We start from the raw sequence: 9,238 nt of genomic DNA on the forward strand, positions 1-9,238 counted from the left end.
GGGATCAGACCAGTTGACAGTAGAAAAGCGTAGCCTCAAGCACTGAAAGTAATCTAATGATTTCTTTGTCTTTTCACACTCTCAACCTGGAGTGGAACTCAGTCTCTTCAAAGGAAGCAGTTAGTAAATGTCTCTACTATGAAAGGTTTGCTTTGTTTAGGCCTTTCATTTGAATACCAAATGAGGTTTGGACTGAAGCACGGGGGCCCAACCTGCACTTATTTGGGTACTGATGGCTATCTGGCCAGCCAGTCACGCAAGACAGGATGTTAAGGACACCCATCAGCAGTGCTGATCCAACAACTCCAGACACACCACAAACACACTGAGCCAAATAACCTCTGCTTGCACACATATTCTCAAACTCCCAAATTGCAAACAAACTACTGGCATGAGAAGAAAAGCCAAGAAAATTAAGACTGCTCTTTTCTATACTACAGTTATACCTTACATTATGGTGTTCATGTTCTAAATGTACTTCCTGGATTATTCACAAGCATTCTTCCATTAAGTTTGATGCAGTTGTTCAAACAGCATTGCTCCTACTTGATCTTACATCTTTTTTTTTTTTTTGATAAAAAGCATTATTCTGGTAACACCTGATAGAATAGAAAACTGACAACCAGAGTTAGTATTTGCATATGAACTAATTCTATTTCTTGTTTGGCATGTGATTGGCAGAACTCTGACAGCTGACCTGTGGACAAAGTCTGGATCCATGCCACAGCTTGTCAACCGAGAAAAGAAAAACAACCACTCGTGTTTGTTTTATTTTATGTGCTGCTGCAGGACATTTCCATCTAGTCCTTTGCTAATCTGCACTTCCTATCCAAGATGACCCAGCATCCGCAATTAGATTACTAACAGAGCCCATAAGCTTTTATGGTGCTCAACAAATAAATGAAAACACTCAAAAGGTGGCTTTTGAAGGCAAAATAAGACCAGGTAAATCTAACTATGCAAAGTCAAACCTCAGTCATTGTATCTAATTATCACTTATTACCAAATGTCAAAGGTTACACTACTGCTGTGCAAATATTGGGTATTGTGTGCCATTAGAGGTAATATCTGACAATATGGAACCGAAACGTCCCCTCCGGTTTTCATTGTGAACAAATTTTTAGTTTTCAGTTCAGTATCTTCCTAATAATATCAGTGACCTATCCCAGGTAGTGTCTTAGTGAACTCAACTAAACGGTAACCAGACTAACTATTATAGCGCACATTACCGCTTCAGTAGTCGCAGCGATCCCTCACATCCACCTATTCACTCACCGAATCATTTACAGACTCTCATACCATTGGAAGCAATTTGGGGTTTGGGCGAGATGCAACATTGAACAGGCAACCCCGGGATCAAAGGTGAGTGGATCTACCAACTGAACCACACCCACCCCACAAAAAAAACCAATGACAGCCTTCAAAATATGCTGACTCAACAAAATGTTAAGCTTCTGCAACTTTAATTATGACATTGATGCAATTTAAGTAAAAAAAAAAAAAAAAAAGAAGAATTTGTTGTTTATTGTAATTATATATTGTGCGTTTATTTCTATGACAACAAGTCATTTTCCTACTGATACGACTAAATACCTTGTTGATTAAACAAGCTCATCATTGTCGCCTTTTTTTTTTACACAACATTCTGAAAACGATCTCCGTCTACCCAGCCATGACAGAAACACTGAAATCAATGTTCGTTTTTGTTATAAAACCACACGCACACACACACACACACACACACACACACACACACACACACACACACACACACACACACACACACACACACACACACACACACACACACACACACACGCATGCTCCGAGAACAATACACTATAAACATTATCAATGGAGAATACACAGACAAAGTTCTTTTGCTATAACGGGTGACTCTCAATTATAAAACTACCAAGTCCCAGGAGAATATGGACGTCTACACGAGCCCGAGCGGTTCTGAAAAGTTCCACCATGGGAGTCATTTCCAAAAAAAGTTGTGTTTTCAGTGGCTCTGAGCACCGTTGTTGTGTAAACGGACACCCAAAGCACACCAAAAGTTTGGCATTTTCACTTGAAATCATTGCTGCGTAAATAGGCCCTTACACTCTAAACTAAAGTTTGTTAGAGACTTTCTCCAGCCTCACATTTACCAGAGCTATTAATTCTAACTATAATGAACTCAGAAACATGAAGATGTTGTTGTACATTCATTGAAATGTGATATAAAGATGAAATATCTCTATAATTTGCACATAAAAATCTTTTTGATTTTTACACAACTGAAAATTTCTAAATTCAACCTTCGATATCAATGGATAAACCAATGAGCTGATTAGCACACACACTTCAGGTTTACTCCCATATCAGTAGGAAATAAATCAGACTTCCTGTCTTAACTACTGTCCCATTGCAGTCACTCCCATTACCAAGCACATCCTCATAATCACTCTGGTTGCTCCACTAAAAATGCCTAAACCTCTGACCACCATCCAACCTAATCCTTCCTGATGTGTGACCTGAGCAAACCTTGTTCAATGAATTTATATTAATGTTTAACAGAATCTAACTCAAGACCTGACTGGTGATTCAAGTTGGCTACAAAGAGATGCCGGGTGCGGCCAACAGCCACCAAATGTGTATCCTGCCTGATCATCCTGCTGGCCACCCTGTCTTCAGGCTGCTCCTGCACGCCATCGTTCATGTCCAATCTCATGACGTTCTCAAGCTTTCCTGATGAAACTCCCACCGTGGTCTCACGAGCAACTGGGATAAATCACCAAAATCTACAAAATTAAAACAAAGCTCCAATCCCACCGAGATTCAACATCTTGTGATTATTTGAAAACAGAACAACTTCAGTAAATTCATTATTTACAGACAAATTTCACTGGAATCACATTGAAGCTGTACTTTGTGTAACTTGTCAGTTTGCCTGGAATTTGCCGTTTGCCGTTTAAAATCAATCAAAGTCTAAAGTTTGGAGCAGTTGGGACTGTTTGGTTTCTATTCAGTCAGCATCATACATCATAAAAGAAGTGCAAAAGATGCTGGATCATCATCAGACTGAAATACTGAAGTCAATAGCTCATTATTCATTCCTCATAGTCCCTACTTTTCAGAAACTGAGAAGGTTTTGTGACAGGTTTGAAACACCCAAGAAACTCGAGTCCCTCGTTTGTAAAGTTTTGCAAATTGTTTGTTACATTTGGAAAATGTCACAAATTCTGTCTGCATTCTGTGTCAGTCCAGTGACACCGGGGCTGAATCACTGACCTCTTCCAAAAACACCAGCAATTCCAATTTAACTGGCAGTACTATCAACCGCTGCTGACAGGACCATAGAAAATATTCAAAGCAGCACAGCTCAATGTCTTCATGGAGCCAAACCTCTTTACCTGTCGAACATTAAGCAAAAACAGCTCAAGTTTTGGAACAAAGAAATTTGTCAGGTGATTTTTACTGCAAATTTCCAAAACCTCTTGTCAGTCTGAAGTGACTTCCATCACACCTACTGGGTGTCCTGTGGTTTGAATATTTGTCTCGTTTTTCTTAGTTCCAAATAAAGCCATGTCTTTAGAAATCTTTATATACTGTAAATCTACACAATTGTCATTTTTTTCAGAAATAAAAAAACGCAGTTTTACATGTGTGAAGGCTAAATTGCCTGAATATCCCCCACAAAACAACACACCTTCCCTCCACTCTCACCTGAATTTCTTTGCGTCTTAACCTGCTGTAAAAAAATCTCCCAAAAGCCTACCGGGGCCAGCCTCGGCACCAATATGTCACCACAACACACACGTCACTCAACTACTGTTCAACTAGGACTGCTCCAATCACTGCTACAGACACAAGTGTGTTAGAATATATAATAATATATAATACAAACATCACAAATTGTTTTATTTGTTGTGCGCTGCAAGGCAAAGACTTCTAACTTTTACGTGGTTGTCTGTGTGACTACTCTGTTATGTTGTTTGTTTGTACATATAAAAGTGACGACTGAAGCAGATTTGAAGCCAGATTTGCACATGAATCTCTACTGGGTCACCATGCGATGCTATAAGGTGATGAAAAAAACAAAGTGTGCAGTAATAAAGCTTCATGAGATGCTTGTCTTGTAGTGAATTGACACCTTATTCTGTAAACCAGGCAGGCCGGGACACTGATCTTGAACACTACACTACACTGTGTCTTATAAGATATTCATCGGTAATAAATAATAAATGACAAATTTTCCATGCTACCTCAAAAGTCACAGACTCTGTGTGAAGTTGTCCTGAGCTGCTGTTCCCATCGCTTTCCCAAATTAGAGGCCTTATCGCTCAATATGCAGCATCTGTCTGCTCGGTTTTTTTTTCTGTTGTTTTATCCACCTGTCTCCCTGCGCAGCCCTTCTGCTCAAGTGACTCTGGGATAATTACAGAGATTTACATTGTCTTTGAGGAAATTGGAGGACTTAACCCAGGTGTGATGTTTAAAGGACCCTCATTACATTGATCAGCACTCAACCACTGATTTCTTCTGAGTCTCTTGCCAATTAGCTCCCTGTCAACCTGGGAGGCAGAGCCAGCAAAGACTTAATTAAACAAACAAACAAAAAAAAAAAGCACCATTTTATTTTTTTTAGGAATCTTGACTTTTACTACACTTTAAATTGCACAGTGACCCCCTCCCTCTCTCCCTCTCTCTCTCTCTCTCTCTATGCCTGGTTGTGCGAGGAGGAACAAGCCTGGTTTCTTCTCACAAAGCCAGAGAATCATCAAGGGAGCAGCGAGCACACAAGCGGTCTAGCAGCCACAGCCGTGCTCCGACTTGCCGCCTGCCACCAGCAGAGCATAATTGGCCCCGGAGGATTTAGGGCGGCATGGTTAGCACGGATGGCGCGGTCGTTTCCCATAATCTCCAATGGGGCTTGTTGCTATTGGAAAGAGGAGTGAGGCGTCTCAATTATTACCAGATCTTTATTCCACAACACACCTGTTAGGCTCATCTGCTGGTTTACGGCCAAACTGCTGTTGTGATTAATAGCAAAGACAAACAGACAACTTTAGTAGATGTAAAACCATTCCTACTATAGGAGGGTATGAATGTTGAAATAGTTGTTACTTCGGATGTATTCAAGTTTAGGAATTGGGTGTAATTTGGCAGAAAAATGCAAATATTATGCAATTCAAATTAGCAAATTTGACTAATATCACAAATACAATGTCTTTGCTCCTAGAGTAATAACCAAAAAAGAACAAACTGCTGATAAGTGAATTCTGTGCGTATAATTCTATATAGTGCATGTGTAATAACATAAACCACTTTTATTTAATCCCGAATGTGATTCATTGTTTTAGATTTTTGCACAGTAGAATAATCCATGTCGAGACCACAGGAGAAATAACTTCCCGTAGGAAAACGTTCTTTCAGAGTTAATGATTTTAAATGAAGCCATAAAGTTAAAGGTCAAGGTCATGTTCACTGTGCCAGCAGGGAGAACTGAGACCCAAAGCGTCTGAAAGCCATTGTCAGTTAAGTTCAACGTCTCCTCTCTTTTCTAAGCCTGTGTGTGGACACGCTCGCACAGACAATCAGTCACGCACAAACATGCACGCACTCCAGAGTCGGACCCTTGTTGCCTGTCAAACACACCTGCAGAGCTGCGGGACGGTTCAAGTTTCACTCATTCACAGACGAGACGTTGAGGTTTGTTTAGGAAATGAGTGTAAATGCTGACCTCAAGGTCGGCGGTCTTTGTGCTCTCCTTTAAATGGCGCGTCGGCCTCGCCTTCCTCGCGGCCAAACTCGGCATTGTCAAGCTTTTAAAGGGTTTGTGTGCGTTTGGTTTGAGGGCATTATGATGTGCTATGATAGCGTATAGCATCACCAAACACACCTGCCTGCTTTGGCCGGTGTAATTAGTTCAACTGTGCGACGTGTTTACAAAGGTATTAGCATGAAGGCAACAACAATGATTTTCATAGGAAGAGTTGTATGCATGCGCTTCCGTCTACGTAAAATTTCCATCAAGCAAAAACAATAAATGAGTGGCTGTTAGGCGAGACCTTGGAGACAATGAAGCACACTCAGAGGCGACACAGCGGATTAACAATTGTCTCAATAGCCCGCAGCTCTGACTTTACAGCTTTCAAACAGGCTCAAACACTGTATTCACTCAGTCAATAAAAGTTCCGTGGTAACAGGACAAATATTCTGTTAAGAGAAAAGATTTACATTCAAACGACTAACTGCTGATTTTAAACTCGTCAGTCCACATGTTCTAACAACCAGAAGCTTTCAGCAGGATGTCACCAGGAAGTAAATATTCTCTGGAGCTGAATCAGGAACTAAATGTCTTTCGAGTGAAATGTTATTTAAATTTGTGCCTCAACAAACAACAGATCTGAACACAAGTGAAAAGCCTGGTTGATTATGAATGAGACCCTGAATGATTGCTCATGATGGGAACTATTGTTGGCCTGCAGTCATACAACCGACAGAAGACATTCTAGAAAATAAACAAATATTCCAGAAAAAAGCGTCTTAATATTGACACAACTGTGCTTACAGTCTGGATACAGCCGGTGCTTCAAAGACGGTGTACCACCGTTTGAAGACGCATAGAGTTCATTAAAGTTCAACTTCTGAAGGATAACGCAGTTACCAATTATAAATTAGGATTTTAAACAAAGAACTTCCTCAAAACAAAAGAAAAAGTCCTGGGGAAAAAGGGGGGGGGGGGGTGGGGGGCCTGATGAGCAATATTAAAAGCCATGTTTGAAATTTGAGGTTGAAGAAGAGATTTAAAAAGAGGAAGCTGATTTGACCTGCATGAGAATCTCACAGAGAAAACTCAGTCACCATTAGTGAGGCTTGAGGCGTTTGGCACGACTGAAAGGAAACTACTTGAGGATCTTATTCAGCAAACAGGTTCAGAAGAGATTAAAAGTTCACATAAACCCTGATTATTTTATTATTTAAACTGTGAAATAACCTGAAAGCGCAAACAGTACAAATCTGAAATCTCTTAGCAAGAATATCTGAATATTGAAGTTTTCAGATTAAATACAAAACAAAGTATTTAGCAGGGCTGCACTGTGACGTAGTGGTCAGTACTCTGAGCGCACACTGAGAATATCCTGAGTGGAGTTTGCTTAGTCTCATTGTGCGTGTATGGGTTTTCTCAAGTTGCTTTGGTTTCCTCCCACGATAAAAAAAAAAAAAAAAAAAAAAAAAAAAATGCATTTGAGGTTAATTGTTGGCTCAAATTGCCCCTATGTGTGAATGAGTGTGTGTGACTGTCATGTGACAGACGGGAGACCTGTTAGGAGTGTATGCTGCTTTCACACACAGTCAGCGGGGATCTGCTGTATGCGACTATATACCTTTACTCCATTTCCATGGGTTTAGTGAACTTCATTCCTATCCTCTCATCTATTCATTATCATTTCCTGTTTCATCCTGTCCAAACCGAAAGCATTCCTACTGTGAGCAAACCACTGAAACGCCGTGCTGACTTTGAAAGTCATTGAAATTCAGATGATCAACCAGACACATGTGTTACAACTGCTTACATTAGACTGCATCAGTAAATATATATGAGATATATATACTATTGCTCAGGTTAAATATCAGATGCAGCTGTGAATGTTTCCAAGGATTGATTTAACTGTGTTTAGACGGGCGCTTACTTATAGTACATTAAGGTGATCTGAAATACAGGAAGTCATTCCAAATTACAAACATTCTTTATATGTGATATAAGGGATTAATTTGAATTGCACTAAAATTTGAATGTTAGTGTTTTTATCGTTCTTCTTTATACCCTTCAAGCCACAGGTTGCCCTTCCTGGCCGACTTGAAGCATCGACATGAACAGAGCAGCTCCTGATCGCTCCCACAGAGTCCGACTGCAGGGTAACAGCAGGTCGGGCTAATGATGCAAGACGTGTTTGTGATGTGGAGGCTCCCGGCGGACGCCGCGTTCAGATGAAGACACCATCAGGAACCGGCCCTCTGGGACCAGTTACCACGAAACGCAGCCTCCTCCACCCAGCACCTTCACCACTTCTTACATGTCCGATTCTCTTGTGTGGCAAAAACAAAATCACACAAAGAAATAGATGGGGCCAAAAGGAAATTACAGGTCGAGCACTGAGACAAAAGCTTGTTAAAGGCACGTGTATTCAACTCTATATATCTCAGTGTATCGAAACTGCATCATTTGTTTCAATAAAAACAGTCAGCATATCTCAGTGACCTTCCGTCATAACAATACCCTCATTTTTCTCTTTATCGTGGTCTTAATAAAATGCAGCTGAGGTATGTGCACATCCAAGAGGGCAAAAAAAAAAAAAAAAAGAGTAGAAAAATCAAGTGAAAGTTACCAAATGAATACCAATCACTGTTTAACAACTATTTTCCACCAACAGTGTTAGCAAGAATCATCCACAAAACCTGGAAATACTCCGTTTCCCTATTCCAATGGAGATGAGCTTTCTGGGGTGTGATTTTGATTAGAGGCGGAAAAAATGAAGATATAGAACTAAATATTCCATTTTGTGACTTTTGAAGGAAAAAATGGGACCGAAAATGAGACATCATGTCACGATGGTGAGTACAGACTAGGTGTAGTAGAGAAATACTAAACATTAGTACTGCAATACATGTACGAGTAACTATAATGGTTGATTAAACAAACAGTTACTTGAAAGAGTAACTTATTCATTACTCCAGCTTCTCTTATAGGGGATCCAAGTCCTAACACTGTGTTTAAATTTATGATAATAATTACTTGTCACATTACTGCCAGAAGTAGTACCAGAATATGTCATGTGTCTTCATTGTTGCGGAAAGAAAATAAGTTGAAAGGCACTAAATCAATTCACAGACTGGAACCAGGAGATGTAAATTACTGGCTTTAATTCAGCCTGCTGAGATGCTGCTGAGGCCTTTGAGCTGAACACATAACTCTTTGAATACATTGCAGGTCTCACCATCTATATATTGGGGGTTTCTTTGTGCATGTTTTCTTCTGTGGGTCCACATTTATTGTTCAACAACAGGCCACACTGCATTTCTCTTTACATTTCACAACCCTGATCTAGAAGGAGAGGTTAAAAAGATGTACAGGTGGCCTGTACATATACCTCCGACTGTTACAAGTGTTATGTATCTGCACACCTACACACATAAAAACCCTCTCACAAGCTTTGTTTCTTACCACTGTCTGGTATAAGTTACTGCT

This window comes from Lipophrys pholis, assembly GCF_963383615.2.
Source record: "Lipophrys pholis genome assembly, chromosome: 8".
Taxonomy (NCBI): domain Eukaryota; kingdom Metazoa; phylum Chordata; class Actinopteri; order Blenniiformes; family Blenniidae; genus Lipophrys; species Lipophrys pholis.